Consider the following 17,603-nt stretch of genomic DNA (forward strand, 5'->3'; position numbering starts at 1 on the left):
TGCCCCATTCCCCATTGATGTCAAGTTCTAGAATATTCAGTCATAGCAGATTGGAAGTAGGATGTGTCATGAGCCCTAACTCTTCTAATGTGGACTGGGGACAGAAGGATTCATCTCCTTTTCGCTGAGTTGCTTAGAACTCTGGAGTGGGGACAGGAGGCCTTCAGAGGCCAGGTGCGACCCACAGCTGTCGGCATATGCATTAGCAGGGTTCCATGTGCTGTTTCCTGTGTTGCTGGGCCTCAGGAGGTCCCTGGAGTCTTTCTAGAGGCCCCAGAGCTCAGAGCAAGGTGCCTGGAGCCATGTAGGAACCCAGGATGTCTGACTGTGCCTCACAGATCTGCCTGGGGTCAAGCACTGCAAAAGTAACTTCCTGGTGTCATCCCGACACCAGGGCAGAGCGATATCTTCAAAGTCCTGAGGTGGAGTTGGGATCAGCACAGGCAAGCTAAGAAAGTCGAGCCTTCTGTCAGATAAAACTGGGCCTGGACGACGCTGCATTTTAGAAGCAGCTAAAGAAAAGGGGGCTTCAAAAAAATAGCTACCCCAAGAATGTTCTACACGTTGGAATTTGTGAATCACTGAAGCTGAAAACCATCTGATTCAGCAATGCCTAAGGCATTCCAGAAGCTTCAGCCATCAGGCTTTGGAGCCCAGACAAAGCATGTGTGTAAAGCTGGAAGCCAGATGCAGACCTCAGAGCAAGCCAGCTGGTTTGCTCCAAAGAAGTCCTGGTTGTGGGTTCACTCTCTGTGAAGTACCTATGGCTCCTGGAAGCGGGCCCAGCCAGAACTGGCTTCTCAGTAAAGAGGTGGGAAATTAACTCCTTTTCTAGAGAAACAATCAATAAGCACTCGCTCCAGTATTTTGCATACTCAGAATGATGGATCGAGTCACCCATGAGACTGCATCGGCTCCACACAGAAAAGAGGATTCTAGAGTGACTCCGTCTGAGGGTACAGTGCAGCTACCCACCCCTGGGGGTCCACCTGAAGTCGCTCTGGCCTTTAATTTTCCATTCCAGCTGACTTCATATTTGCCGCCAACCGTGGTGCTCACAGCCAACACCCAGAACCTCCATGCTCTGTTGTTTTCCACTCCCCACCTGGCAAACCACTTCTGCCTTTTCTCAGCCCTGAACTTTGGCCTTGCCTTTGTTTCTGGCCTCATGGCCATTCCTTGGGTGTCATCCTTTTTACGTGACTTCTTTTGCATGAACCTTAAAGGGATGAAGTGCATCCTCTGGTAGCACTGGACCACACCGTCTGACCCAATGCCTCGTTTGAGAATTATCCTTTCAAACTCAAAGAAGTCATGGTATGTGATCCAACATAGTTTGCCTGTGCAGGAATAAAAGCCAAGAGCTTGCAAGTCTGCTGTGCGTGACCGTGATCTTTTGTTTACCCTTTGTGGACTCCAGTTCCTCATGCACGAAGAGAGGGGCTGCATTGGAGCAGTGACATTCAAATTATATCCTCTTAACCTGAGCCAGGAAGAAAGCTTTGAAGAACCCTGTGAAGTTCACCAATTTCTGTGGTGTAAATCTCCCCACCGCAGCCAGTTTCAATATGACAGCAAACAGGTGCTGGAAACGGTCTGGAAATCTAAACCCGTGCTATTGCATGTGAGCGTCTTCTGCTATTGTGTTGGTCTCCAAAATTGCCAGGCACATGGGTTAGGGGTACAGTATAGCAGCAGAGTGCTTGCCTCGCATTGGTAGAGCCCTGGGTTTAACTCTTAGCACCTCAAAAATGTAAAGTTGGTTTTCCAAGTGATGCAAACACACGGAGAAACACCTACAGTATGCCGTTTGGGTTTTCCCTGCCTCGATGTATTGGATAGGTTTCATAGCACTGCTCCCTTTTGCTTCTAGCGTCAGGAACGCTCTTGACAGGAAACACCCCTTAATTGATTCACTGAATGAACGCCCACTGCACGCAGCAGCCAGTAGAGTGGCCAAGCCGGTTCTACAGCCTTTGATAGGATGTTGAGATTGAGACAAAAATCTTCAACTGTTTCTGAACTAAAGGGATAGCGTTCAGATCTTTTTTGTCGTTACTAAGCTTGTTGGCTCTGGATGCTTTCTGTAAGACTGAGCATGCTCCCTTACCTTCCCTTCCAGATAGCCAGATAGCCTTCCTGTTGAGCACTGGGCAGGACTGGAGGGAGGGAAGCCTAGTGGGGTGGGTGGGTGCAGGCAGGGTCTTGGTGAGTGCACCGGCAAAGATGCATGTTCAAGAACAGCTGGGGGAGGGATATTTATGCTCCTGGAGAGGTGCCCCTGGGACATGGTTTGTGTGGCCCTGTATACTGTATAACTGGCCAGCACAGGGCCATTAGAAGATACTTCATCTTCATACTGAGGGGCTCAGCTTGGGAGGGAGCACTTTATAAAGTCAAACAAGGAGTGAAGTCTGATAGCTTCACGGTCAGGATAATAAATTCTTACTAGGGCTAATGGTGGGGCAACCTACTTTATGGGTTGGGAGAGGGGAGAGAGAGCCAACTCCTGCCACCTTCACCGGGGGTATGAGGCGTTGAAACTCTCCTGGATCCTTTCTCTGTAGTTCTAGCCCACACTATAGTCCTTCATCCTTAGACTGCTGAGCAGAGTTTTGCTTTTGTTGTTATAACTGGTTTCCAAATTTGGTGAGTATTTTTTTTTTTAATTTATTAAGGTAATCATGATTTTTCTCCCTGATTATCTTAATATGGTGACTGCCTTGTTTGTTTCTTGAATATCAAACTAGCCTTGCGTCCCTGGCATAATTTGCTCTTTTTCCATGCTATATTGTTCTTTCTCTGTATTTATGAATTTAGATTTGCTGAAAATTTTGAGAGAATAATTTCTTCTGGTTCTCGCCTCCCTCTGCTTCTCCCTTCTTGATTTCTTTCTCTGTCTTTCTCATTCTTTCTGTGTGTGCTTTCATCTGCTTTTACTGTTCAAGTAGCATGGATCATGAAATATGTTGTGACATAATCTCCTCCTTTTTAATACCTAAGAGTTTTGTATAGGGCAGCTATCACTAAATATTTGACTCAGTTGTTCACCAGTTGTCATGGTTACTATTGGTTGATAAGGGAATCATAAGGGAAGCAAATCTTTAGGCTTGCCTGTGAGGGATTACATAGACTAGGCTAGTCTCTGAGGATGACCAGAAGACATCTTTCTGGGTTAGGCTTAGTGAAGTGAAAAGAGCCACCTGTAACTGGACTGAACAGTGAGAGGAACGAGCTGAACACATGCGTCCTTTGTATCCCTACTGTAGCTACAAGGCGAGTGGCCACCTCCTACACCGGCCACCACAGGCCCTTTCCAGGATCGAAAACTATGAGCCAAAAAAAAAAAAAAAAAAAAAAAAAAAAAGCCCCTCCTTCCTCACGTTGCTTCTGCCAGGATTTTTGGTTTGGTTTTTTTTTTTTTTTAATCACAGCAGTGATATAAATAACTAATACATCAGTGAAACCTCTTGGGCTTGGAGTTCCCTCTCTCTAGAAGAGTTTCAAATTTGTTTAATTTCTTCACCCAACACGGGGTTATTTAGATTTTTGGCTTCTTGAGTTACTTTGGAAAAGTTACTTCTTTCAAGGAATTAGTTCATAGCATCTAGGTTAACCTTTTTTATTTTATTTTATTTTTATTTTCTTGGTGTGCTATTTGTCCCTAATAGCTCATTGTTTTTAAGTTTTATAGGAGTCCTAGCAATGATTCTTCTTTTAGCCTTAATTTTTGTATCTTCTTATTTTCTCTTATCCTCTCCCTTTCTGTTTTCCTAATAGTTCATCAAATTTATTTATTATTTTTTCCTCAAACAATAAAGTTTTGGATATATTTGTCTTTACATCCTGTTTTGTCGAGTTTTTTGGGGCACAGGGGTAATCTCTTTTTTTAGTTATTTTCTCTGCTTTAGGTTTAATTTGCCTCAGATCTTTAGAAGGCTTAAACAATGACTTTTGATTATTTATTCTTTTCACACATTAACAATGAAAGCTGTGTGCTTTGCTATAATAACTGCTAACACCCATCTCACAAATTTTGATATGCTATGTTTTTTATTTTCAGTTGGCTAAACTTGTTAATACACTCCCTCATTGGGTTATTTGTAATTACATGGCCTAATTTAAAAATATTTAGTGTTTTTCCCCAGATAACTTTCTGTTTCTAATTTTTAAACTCAATTTGACTATAGTCAGGGAACACAGACATATTTCCAATCCTTCTAGCTTCATGGAAACTAGTTTAATGCGTAACGCCTGGTCTAGCTCGGTGGATGTTCCAAGTACAGCAAAAAAAAAAATACTCATGTGGTTTTGTATTGATTGTTGTACTTAATGTTGATGAAGTCAAGATGGCTGATAACATTGTTCAGGCCTACTATATCTTTACAAACTTTGGTCAATTCCATCAATACAACGAAAACTTTTGAAGTACTTGTTCCTATAGATTTGCCCACTCCTACTTTTGTTTAATCAGAACTTTAAAAAAAAAAAAGGTAGTCTGAACCTCATCTGTTAGGTGCAGAATTGATCGTGTTAGTGTTGCTTTGTTGCCATAAGAAATCATCCTTCTTTCCCCTAATACTATTACTTAGAATAAAGTTAAATAATAATACAGCCATTCTAGGACTTACTAGTGTTGCGCTAACTTTTCTGGTCTTTTGTTCATATTAGATCTGAGTCTTCATATTTAGAACAGGCTTCTATAGATGCTACCTACTTGGGTATTGGTATTGCTTTTAATCCATCTGAAAATTTGGTTGTATGATTTGAAAATGGAGAGGGTGGTAGTGGAGAGTAAAGGTTTAAGAATGAATAAGGCTAGGAGGAGGACAGGAAGAGGAGGGGGAGGGGTAGGCTAACCAAAACTAAGAATGTATGAAAGACCATTATGGAAGCTCTCTACATTGTAAACTAATTAAAACATATGATAAAAGACGACTTTGAACACAGGTCCTCTGCATGGGCAGACAATGCTTCCCCCAGCAGAAATGGATTATGAAATTCTACATCTCCCCAAGTTGACAATTGAGATCAACAAGATGGCATTAGGTAAGGCCACCTTCGTCCCTGAAAGTGTCATCATTGATTAAGAATAGAAATCGATGTTGGCCTCTTAGGAAATGGTGATGAAAGGGACACTGGGACAAGGAAAGTCACGAGTTCAAGCCACTTAGCTGGTAAGTACACGGTCAGAATCTGAACTTGGGCCTCCCAACTTCAGAGTTTCTGGTCCTAATTCTATTCTGTCATCCAAGCATGTGAAGTTGCTTGCTGTGACCAAACGGTTTTTGTCTTCATTACTGTTGCCATCAATTAAGCATTCTGCACGTGCAACCCCTCCACAGAGCACCAGGGTTTGTGTCGAGGCCATTTGGACTCTTTGCATGTCACCCAGATGTTTGCTGCCAACTTTGGGAGTGATTTCTTTCCCCTTTGTGGTTGGTTGATTGGAATTGGAGTCAACAAGAAGTCAGGCCAGCTACTGCCTGGAAGACCAAGAAATGACTAACATAAAGGCGTGGAGATGTTCTCTTAAAGCTCTGCACAGCATCTGGGCAACCAAACTGCAAAGAAAAGGGCTCTTAAGGAGAAACAAGGCTCAAATGATGATCTGTGGTGAGGTTTATTGCTCCTGGAAAGAGCGGGCCTGGAATTAGTGCTAGATGGGCTAATGAAATTACCACGTTTCCTGCCTTTCCATGACTTTATTTCTAAGGTTGTAACTAGATAATAATTTGATAAAGCTGAAATGGCAAGAATGTCTGGCAGATTTAGTTTTTTAATTTTTGGAATCGTATTCTTGGCTTGTTGGGGTGGTTCCGTTCCAGGACTGGGATAGTGTGAGGAGGAAAGGTCAGTATGTATTTTTCCTCCTGTAGAATCCACCACTCCAGCACAGCCTACTCTTCCACCACCCCTCTATTCATGTCACTGTAAGAGGACCTGATGACAGCTTCCTAAAGTGTAAGTCCTCTTTGAGAATGATAAGGTTTTACTGAGGTCGGCATAACACAATGAGGAAGCTCATGCCTCAGTTAATGGTGCCTCTTTTCCTCTGAACATAATGAAAACCGTTATCTCTTTCCTTTGAGCATTGCTGGGATTAATGGTGATGGCCGTTTCTTTGGTTAGGGCCTACTTGATTCTTCTTCCAGATCTGTCTGAGTGTGGGTCTCCGAGCTTCCTGCCAGTAGAACTTTCTATTATGTCCTCAGTTATCTCTGTGGTGATGGAAATGTGCTGGTTTTCTTTTTTACATTTTTTTTTTTCAGCTATGTGCTCATATCCATAGCTGTCTCGTTCTTCCCAATGCAATGTGATGCTTGGGGTTGGAAGGTGAGGACAGCCTTCTGCACCACAGCAAAGCAGTCTTCATCATCCTTCCATCTTGAATTTCGCCTTCTCCTGGATTCACAATTGGCTTAAGAGGTTCAAGCACCAGGGGCTGGAGAGATGGCTCAGTGGTTAAGAGCACCACCTGCTCTTCCAAAGGTCCCAAGTTCAATTCCCAACAACCACATGGTGGCTCACAACCATCTATAATGTAACCTGATGCCCTCTTCTGGCCTGCAGGTGTACAAGCAGACAACACTGTATACATAATAATAAATAAATCTTAAAACACACACAGACACACACACACACACACACACACACACACACACACACACACACACACACAGAGTTCGAACACCAAAAGAGATGAGTTGAATGTGAAGTCAAAGAGCGAGTGAGCCGAGAGTAAGGCCAGAGGGCAGCGTGTGGTGCAGCCTCCTTGTTTCTCTGAGTTCATCCATCCCTAAGGCAAGCACAGAGGCTTCCTGGTCCAGAGGACTTTCCCTTATTTGGATTCAACTTGTTTGCTTTGGCTGTCTGTCACCTTGTAACCGAAGGATTCCTAACTGTCAGGGTTTCTGGACACAGAATGAAGTTAAGGCAAGGAAACTCAGCAAGCCTGGCTTCTGCTTTCATCTTGTTCACGGTCCAAGAGGGACAAGAGGGACATCACTTCACTGGCTGTACCATTCACAGTTCTTAGCCCCAACTACTGGGAGAAAAGTTGGAGTCCCTTCAACAGAGACAGAACTTATGAAGAGTCGTCATTAACACAGAGCCTTGCAGCAGGGCAAGTCATTGAGATTACACGCGTAGAACCGAAACCCAGCTGCACACCTGATTGGGTGGAGACCTCAGGGCCAGCACTAGCGGTCACAGGCTTTGTCCCATGCGCTGCCAACTTGGGATGGGGTGGTGTTAAAGACTGAATGCTAATAATGCACATTTGTCAGGGCTGCCTCTGAAAAACTGACCTTCCTAGAATGGACTTCCTGTAGGATTGCATTTGTATCAAAGGTAGACAAGAGCTTGTCTAATTGGAGTAGATTTGGGCACATGTCGGTATGCCTATGACACAGTTAGCATCATAACTCCACCTTGTAGTAAGCATCCTAAGATGGGGACTTGTTTAGACATAGGAAAGGCATTCAGAGGATTGGCATAGGATGAAAGCCACTATGTCGAACATAGTAGAGGAGGCCAAGTTTAAGACCATAATATCATGAACAAGGATATTGACACTTGGGGACACAACTTGGCCAGGGTTTATCAAGAAGGCTGGTGTGGCAGCTTTCCCAGGAGACCAGGCAATCAAGCATAAGCTTTTATTCAGGCTAGGTATAATGAATCTGTGTTCAGACTTGGGTCTCTCTCCACAGACAGTTCAGTATGTTTATGTAAATACTACAAAATCTGTAAAAAAAAAAAAAAAAAAAAATTTACAGTCCAAAAATCTTCTGGTCTCAAGCATTTTGAATAAGGGACATTGAAGGTGTAGCCTCATTTTTATAGGAAACCAGGGCTGAAAGGGTCACATGATTAACTAGCCTAAAATCATACCAGTAAGTGGCAAAGCCAGGCAGCAGTTCTCTCTTCTTGACTGACACTGTACTCCCCCAAATTTGGCAATATTTGTTAGGTTCTGAGAAGATGTCTGCAAGTCTGTGTGCCTAAACTAATGTCAATATGGCTTTTGCTTCATGCCAAGCACTGAAGTAGACATTTTACTCACAACAGGACTATTGGTATACTATTACACATTGCGTTCTGTATGTAATGAAGTATTCAGAACTTTAGAAGAGCCAAGTAATTAGCCTAGGTCTATAGGATTCCACAGCCCCATGGTCTTTCCAAGATATTCTAGGGCAGAGGCCTGAGGTATGTGCTGATGAAGAGGGAGAAAGAGGCTGTGGTGGTCTCTGTTTGAGAAAAAAAAAAGCAGAGAACACCCCAGGTGGCTGTGCCCTTCTTGGGCTGAGGAAGCATAAGGCATGTGGGCACAGAGCCCAGAGTGCCATCTGGAGTCTCCTAATGTTGCCAAGATGCTCTATCTCTGCAAATTGAGGACAGCAGGCCCATGTGGGGCTGCAGACTCACAAGGAGGCATCCATCCTATGCCTTGGAAGCTAAAGCTGGGGCGGATGATTCCACAGCAGATGGGACCTCGGGAATCACGTGCTCGGCACAGAGGCAGCCAGACTCCGACTCTCATTGCGGGCTGTCAGTAGGGACTGGCCTCTCCTTGTATTTGCACCCCGTGGGTACTTTCCACTCTGTCTGCCTTCCTCCTCCTCCTCTCTCTCCTTTGCTTTCCCTTTTAACTTCAGCTTTCATTTTCTCAGATTCCCTCTGCTTCTTTGCTGGGCACGGGGGATGAATGATCTTCAAGTCCCCCAGGGTTCAGGGTACTGAAATCAACATCACTCCCTTCCCGCCCAGCAAACCCACTTCTTGTTTTCTCCTTCTTTTCACTTGCACCAGAGGCAGAAATGGACAACTGGTAGGAGCCAGCCTTGCTTCAGGCCTCCTCACTTCCGTCCCCTCCCTCCATCTTCAGCCATCTTCCCCACAGCTCTCAGCATCTCCTTTGCTTCCCACAGGACTTGTCCCTTGAGGTCAAAGACTTGCCAAGTGGAGTTTCCTCTGTGTCGTGCCTCTCTTCCTTCCTGCCCCTCTGGCACATCCTGGTAGACTGCACTTTAAGAACGTCTACTAGGCAACACCATCAGACTTAGCAACAGGAGAAAAGTCAAGTCCTTTTGGAATATGCCTTTTGGAAGGAAAGTAGTGACTGACTCACAGCCCCTCAAAGTTCCCAGCCCTTTCAGCTTGGCATGGTTATTTTCATTGTCAACTTGACTCTATTAGGAATCACCTAGGAGACACACCTCTGAGTATGTGATCAAGCACACTCCAGAAAGGCCCAATTAAGGAGGGAAGACCTAGCCTGTGTGTGGTGTGTGTGTGTGTGTGTGTGTGTGTGTGTGTGTGTGTGTGTGTGTGTGTGTATGTGTGTGTGTTGGGGGCACCCTCCCATAGATGGAACTTCTGGCCTGAATAAAAAAGGAGAAAAGGAGAAAAGGAGGTGGGTACTAGCATTCGCGTCTCTGCTTCTTGACTGTGGTTATAACGTGGCCAGCTCCCTTAGACTTACCGCCATGCTTGCTTTCCCATTTTTATGATGGTGCTTACCCTCAAACCATGATTTGGGAGAACTTCTTCCTTCCTCACCTTGCTTTTTTGTCCTGTTCAGGACTGGTCTTGCCTACTCCCAGACACTGGCGTGTATCAGTTGCCTCTGCAAACACTGCCATAGTCACATGCCTATATGGTTCACCAGGCCTAAGCATCTGTTAATGCAGTCAAGTTGACGGCTCACATACCCCCCCCCCCAGGCATCACACAGCTCCCAAAAGTCAAGGGAATGAGAGTCTCAAGTCCTACTGCCTCCAAGAAATGAGTTCTGCCGATTTCTCAATGAGCTTAGGTGTGAGCTCTTCCTCAGAGGCTCTGTCAGTGACTGTAGCTAGTCGTGTGCTGGTTAGTTTTCTTGTCAGCCTGATGCATCTAGGGTCATCTGGGGAGAGGGGATGTCAGTTGAAGAATGAATCACCTCCATCAGATTGGCCTGTGGACAAGTCTGTCGGGCCATTTTCTGGATTGAGACTGCTATGGCCAGGCGGTCCTGGGGTGTACAGTAAAGGTACTGAGAAAGCCACGAGGAGCACACCGGTAAGCTAACCCCAAGAACCTCTGCTTCTGTTCCTGTCTCCAGGTTCTCAACTGGAGCTCCCTCCCTCCATGATCCTTCATGATGGAATGTAAGATGGAAATGAACCCTTTCATTCCTGGGTCGCTTTAGTTCATGGTGTTTATCACAGCAATAGAGAGCAAATTAGATTAAGCTGTTACCACCTCTTGACTTTGGCCTTAAGAGGTGACAAACAGAAGGTTTAGTTATATTGGGTTAGGCACAGGAACAACAGAACTGTGAGCTGTCAAGCGTGTGTGTAGTGTGTGTGTGTGTGGTGTGTGTGTGTGTGTGTGTGTGGTGTGGTGTGTGTGTGTGTGTGTGTGTGTGTGGTGTGTGTGGTGTGGTGTGTGGTGTGTGTGTGTGTGTGTGTGTGTGTGTGGTGTGGTGTGTGTGTGTGTGTGTGTGTGTGTGTGTGTGTGTGTGTGTGTGTGTGTACCATGGCACACATGTGGAGGTCAGAGAACAACTTTTGAGAGTTGTGGGGACCGGATTTATTCATCAGGCCCGCGCAGCAAACGTGTTCACTTGCCGAGCCTTCTCACTGGCTCAAATGTGTGGTATTTTTTAAAGCCTGTGAACTTGTGGTGCTTTGTTCTGGCAGCCCTGTGGCTTCTTTAATGCAGATGGAAGACTGATTGGGAGAGACATTAGCATGTACTGTCCCCTGTTGCTGTTAGACAGTAAACATCTATCAGACTGCTCTGCCCAGAGTGGCCCTTTCGTGCCAGCAACATGAAGCCACTTTTACTTACCCAAGCAGAAGAGAAATGCAAGTGAGATGTGGTCTTGCCTGCCTAGGATTCTACTTAGATACACAAGACACACATCACAACTGTGGGTGAGTCAGGGGGCCTACCTGGTACCCTCTGCTCTCGCCTGATTTAGTATCCTTGACCCATCTCCCTTCTCATCTCAAGCCTCTTCCCAGATTTGAGCCAGGCCAGAGAGAAAGAACAAGCCCCGCCCCAAGTCATCTTTCTCAGGTTGTTTCCAAGGATGATAAAACTAACTAGCGCATCACATCTTTTAAGCTATTGCTATCTCCTGTTACCATGGAAGAAACTGAGCCATAGGCAAAGACCAAACAAGTTCACCATCCTATGGCTGGGAATTTGCATGCACGCTGGCAGTTAGACTCCAGACTTGGCCCTGTTCTCTGTATCTTAAAGCTTGGGGAACTGTTCTTCAAGAGAGAGGGGCAAACTCTTTTTTTTTGGGGGGGGCAAACTCTTTTTCCTCCTTTTGGCTCTTCACCTTTCTTTCTCGATGAGGCAAAAATCAGTTTGGCCCCTGTTCGTAATAATTAAATGCAATTTATAGCTGATACGCATCTATTTAGTAGACATGTAATAAGCACCAGTTATAAAAACAGAGACTGTACTCTGTTCTGGAAACAAAAGAAGCTCAGCCTATGGTCTTCTCAAACTTTATTGAAAACTTAAAAGTTAGGCGGACCCTTAGCAAGGCCTCGAATTGATTTATTTATTTGTTATTTATCTGATTACTTTCTCGAACTGGGAGACAAAGCTAACCCTCTCTCCTTTAAGTCTTTCCTGTCAGAGCCAGAAAAGTAGCAGACGCCCCCGCAGGGGCTGTGTCATGGATGAGATGCATGTTTATGCATGTCTGCCAACCGAGGGAAGTAAAACTGTCATACTTTTAGCAATCTAACAGGCAAGGATAGGTAGCTTGGCATAGGTTTAACTGGTGATCTTGTTAGGAATGCTTGTTTTGCGGGCCTCCACGTCTGTCTAGTTCACCCCTCCTCACTCATGCATGATGCTGTCCATACACAGCAACTGTTCTGCTTAACGTTGTTGTGTTTCTAGCGTGTCCCAGTATCATAAGTCATGGGGAGAGAGGAGTTCTCTGGCACGCACATGCAGATGAGCAGATTCAATTCACTGGCAGATTCTTTGCGAGGGCTACAGTTGTCTTTCCACTCACATGGCACAAGATTTCTTGATTTGGATTTACTTATTTCACAGATAAGGGAATGAAGACTTTAATGGGGAGGGGGAGGGGTCCTATGGTGAAGCAGTGAGAGTCAGGATTTGAACCCTGGCCGTTCAAATCCATTTTAGTCCCTTTAATCATTGTTGAACAATGTTCTATTGTATAAAACGTATCAAGTCAATCTTTACAGTGTGCTGTGCTCACTGCATGGCAAGATGGGTGGGCGGTGGGCCCTGGGGAGGCAATAAACAGGTCAGCGTATTGAGGCATGAAGCTGAGAACAGCAGTTCATACAGCAAGGGCCAGGACTTCCCTTTGCTTTCTCTTGCAGGTATGCACATGTCACACAGGCTGTGTGCTCTGGTCAAGCCTGTCTTTCCCACGCTGGCCAGCTCTGAGCAGGAAGAAGTGAGCTGGCACTGGCACTCCCTCTTCAGCTGTTTCCTACTGGTCACAAGCTCATTCTTTTTTTCTGTTTTTTTTGTGGGGTTTTTTTGTTTGTTTGTTTGTTTTTTGTTTTTTGTTTTTTGTTTTTCTTTTTTTGAGACAGGGTTTCCTTGTGTAGCCTTGGATCTCCTGGACTCGCTTTGTAGACCAGGCTGGCCTTGAACTCACAGCAATCCACATGCCTCTGCCTCCTGAGTGCTGGGACTACAGGAGTGTGCCACTGCCCGGCCACAAGCTCATTTTTACGAGTCTTGGAGGGAGTGTTTCTAAATCTGAAGATGTTAAGCAACCATCTGGTCTTCTGAGTTGTTCTCTGCAAAGCTCAGTCCACATAGAGTCAGTAAAAACCAACACAGCTCCTTCAGATTCCTTCAGATGTTGTCCTCGGGGCTATTTCTGATGGGTATTGAGGGACCAGAGCTGTTCTTTTTATAGCATTGTCCAACTTGTCTCCCACGCTCATCTGCCTTTATTGAAAGCAACTAAGTTGGACTGGAGCAAGGCCACACACCTCTCAGTCTATTCTTTCCTGTCCATGTTCTCAGACATTGTCTTCTGAGCAAAGCATGTGTTAAGTAATAACTTTCTTTTCATGCTAAGTGTGATTCAGACATATAAATATTTTTATTGCATAACAAAGTTGTATTCTTAGGGAATTCTTTTAAAAAATGGTGGCTTTGATAGCCAATTAGAGGTTCTAGTCAGCAAATGCTCTAAGCAAGGTGGGATGGTTGGCGCTCAGGATCAGAGCCAATAGACATTTCCAATACTGAACACCTTCTCAGAACTCCTATTTCTGATTCTCTGATTTCTGACACCCCTCCCCCCCCCGCTATAACCAGATCTGTAGCCCCTCAGGTCTCACACTTAGAAGCTGGCTTGGTATGGGTTGGGAATATGGGTTTAGTTGGTAAATTGGTTATTACACAAGCATAAGGGGCTGAGTTAAATCCCCAGAGCACAAATCAAAAAAGACAGGTGTGATAGCATGTACTTGTAACTCAGTGATGGGGGCGGGGGGAGGGGGAGCTGGGGACGCCTCCTTTGTGAGCACCAGCCCAGAGAAAGACGTTGCCTTAACAACAAGGTGGGTGGCGCCCGAGGAACAACACCAGAAGTTGTTCTCTGGCTTCCGCGTGCAAACACGCCCATACACCTCTGCACACACATGTACCCACATGGAATACACGCACACACACAAAATAAAATGCAAATATATATATCTTCCTAAAGACAACCTTCTCAGTCTACAGTGTTACTTGCATGTATGTTTTCAGGACTGACCATTTGGTACTGAGTAACCAGTTGGTGTACTCTTTCCAGAAGAAGACTGTTTCTCCCACTCTCAGCATCCTTGGTTGCCTATAGTTCCCTGTGTAGGGTTGAGGCCTTGTAGACGTTGTCTAGTTAGCATGTTTATTGCTGTCCTTGTTCAGTGTATGCTCAGTCACGTTGGTGAGACTTTATATTATAATCTCAAAACATAAAAGGTGTAATAAATTTAAAAAAAAAAATATATGGACCAACCATTAAAACTGAAGTGGCACAGTGTTCACACTTAACCTGTGACTCGTTCTTCTTTGGACTTCATTTAAATCATCACGAGATTGTTTATAATAATAACACCCAATTCAGTGTAAATACCATGCAAATAGTCAACATTTAACATTATTTTGGTGGCAAGGACAAGAAAAAGGCCTGAACTTCCTCAGTTTGAACATAATCTTTTTTTGTCTTTCTTGAGTACTTTTCCCACAAACCAACACTTCCCCGGAAATCTCCACACTATACCTTACCAGTATTATCCAATAAAGCGTCACGTGACAGAAACACAAACTCTTACAACACGATCCCCTTCCATGTACAGCATGTCAGCCATTCTATCTGCCTTGTGTGGTTACCATGGAGGGCAAAAACAGTGTTCACAAAATGCCTGGAACATGATAGGTGCTCAACAAATGACAGTTTTGAGCAAAGTCCAGTCCCCTCAACATGGTTCACAAGTGCTGTGGGGGTTGGCTTATCCTGTCTTGTCTCTCATGCTCACCCTGCACACAGCGCAAAGTCCCTTTTCATCCCTCTGCTCCTCCATTGCTCCCCATCCAGAGCCTTTGGCTATGCTGCTCCCGTCTTCAGGGAAAAATCTTCTTCCCCAGTCATTGTCCTCAGGGCTCCTTCTTGCTGCTTCCTCCTCATTTCTCCCTTCATTTCTCAGTGGTTAAGTTTCCCAGAGTCCTCCCTCATTTTACCTCTTTTGTTTCAGATACAGCAAGATCTGCCTACATAGCCCAGACTACAAACGCCCAATCCTTCTACCTTCACCCCCTGAATGCTGGGATCCCAGCATTATGACTTGAAATTGTTTAATAGTCTTCTCCTGGGATGGAGGTCCCCCCAGAAGGCAGAAACCTCTTGCACGAGGCTCCAGTTGCCAGCGCCTGGTACCCTGTGGACGTGCAGCATTTCCTAAAGGAGTGTGATGGCGGTGATGGTGATGCTGGCTATGGTGCTGGAGGTAACGAGAATTCATTGATTGTCTCCTTCTCAAGCTTCAGAATTATTTTCTTTTCTTGCCTTCCTCAGCTCCAGAGTTCTCCCCACACCCCAACCCCAGGCCACGCAGGAGTTAGAGAAACAACAGCCTGGGTAGGTTGCAAAGGACCCAGCAGTTGGTCAAGCTTGTAGAGAGCCTCTCTGTATCCTGGAAGCTACGGCCAGTGAGAGATGATGACGTGGGCAGGGTTACAGAATGCTGCGCAGCCACAATTGTATACAATCTCTTTTTTTATCAAGTTTTCCAAGAGCTTCACAAAGTCTTGCTCATTAGCCACGCATCGGTAACCTGGCAGGATTGCACCTGCGTCAGAAAAAGGAACCATTTGCATTCTATGGGGACTGAAATGCTTTGCAAGCTCGCATGTCCAGCCTTTGTTTGCTGGGTGTATAAATGTCAGTGCAACCCGGGCCCTTCCTGTGACCTGGGAGAGGGTGAGGGCTGGGGGAAGGGCATATGGTCTCCAGATTAACCCAACATGCTGGGAGCTCTTGAGGAGAGTGTTCTTGCTTAAACAGCTGGTAATATCACTGGACGTGCCACAGATATATCAAGTCATTTAGCATTGTTCTAGAAGCTTCTGGACAAGATTTGTGGGTCGTGTATCCTGTTACAAGGCATCTAGAGATGATTGCATATGTTGGAAGTTATGTAAAAAACATTGGACCATTATGTGAGGGGCTTGACACCTGAAGGTGTCATGGCTGAGCTGACGTTTTGTTCTTTGATATTTATAACATCCTGAGAAGGAGAGGAAACAAGACAGCTGAGAACAGATAGTATTCAGCCTCACAAAAGAAGGCATTCTTCTGGTTTGTTTGTTTGTTTGTTTGTTTTACTTTTTTATATTTAATCTTTGAAACAATTTATATGTATATATATATATATATCTTTTAAAATATTTTTATTATTTGTATTTATGCTTATGTATGTGTCTGTGCAAATGAATGCTCTGTGTGTGTGTGTGTGTGTGTGTGTGTGTGTGTGTGTGTGTGTGTGTGTGTGAATGCTCACAGAGGCCAGATGCAGACTTCTAATACCTTGAGCTACAGACAGTCATGAACTTCCCAGCGTGGGTGCTGGGAGCTGGATTTGGGTTCTCTGGAACAGCAGCTAATGTTCTCAACTGCAGTCATTCTCAGTCCCTACAATGTATCATGAACACATCCATCATTTTTTGATGAAAGTATATCTCGGTTTGGCTATCATTATAATGAGCCCATCTCCCCACAAATATTGTATTTAATACTTTTGTTTGGTTTCTCTATGTATTCTTGGCTGTCCTGGACTCACTTTGTAGACCAAGCTGGCCTCGAAATCACAGAGATCCACCTGCCTCTGACTCCCTGAGTGCTGGGGTTACTGGTGAGCACCACCTAGCCTGGCTTAATACATTGTTTAAATGGGTATGTAAGTGTCAAGGTTATAAGCAAGCGAATCGCTGAGACCTTGCTCACACACAGATCCAGTAAGCAGAAATAGGCTCTACTCAGCTCAGCCACAGACAGAGCTATTTTTCTCTACCTGAATCCTACAAATGCAAACTTGCAGATGTCACTAGCCTGTAAATCTGAACCCAAACCCCGGGGTGAGAATTTTGTTAGCTGGCCGCCAATCAATTCCTTATGGACCACTGTGTTGTAAGACAGTTGTAAAGATGTCAAAAAATGTAATATTTCTAATGTAACAACAACAACAACAACATTTAAAAACCGATTAAACAAGTAACAGAGGGCCCTCCTGTAGTAGCTCTTGAATATAAACGAAAGGAAAAAGATAGGAAACCATCTGTGATCCTACTCCTCAGAACGAACCATGGCTAATTTTCTAGGACTAGGCTGTTTTCAGTTGCTGGCTATTATTAATAAAGCTGCTATGAACATGGTTGAGCAAGTGTTGTGGTGTGGTAGAACATCTTTCGGGGGTCTGCTCAGGAGTGGTATGGCTGAGTTAGGAAGTATTCCCAGCTCACTATTAACATTTTAATTACATTGTTCATCTGCCTTTCCTTTTCTGCTTCTGTTTTATAGAACACACACACACACACACACACACACACACACACACACACACACACACACACACACTGCTAGACATAAATATACATATAATACCCATGGATATATATATATAGGCAACCATGGTATCAAGCTAGCACTGTTAATTGCAATATTTACAGGGCCTCCCTTGTGCGTGTATTAGTCTAATTCCTTTGCATTCTGCAGTTCACTTAAGCCTTGTCATAACCCCAGGAGGTTTCGTTGTGAGGTGGGAATTGCTATTATTATTGCTTCATCTTAGCCATGAAGACACTAAGTCTCGGAGAGGCTCACTCAGGCGACACAGCAGGAACACCATGAGCACTGGCACCTAGTCAGGTTGACTCCAAACTTTTTTTTTTTTAAACAATAGACTAGAAAAGCTTGTTTGATTTTGCTCTACAGTGGTAGGCCCCGCATCTCCATTGTACCACAGTGCATTTAAACCAGGTTTTCAGAGTTCAAGTCACATGTAGTTAGTCATAAACAAAGGTAAACGGCCACATCGGATTAATGC

This window comes from Acomys russatus, chromosome 31 (assembly GCF_903995435.1).
Source record: "Acomys russatus chromosome 31, mAcoRus1.1, whole genome shotgun sequence".
Lineage (NCBI taxonomy): Eukaryota > Metazoa > Chordata > Mammalia > Rodentia > Muridae > Acomys > Acomys russatus.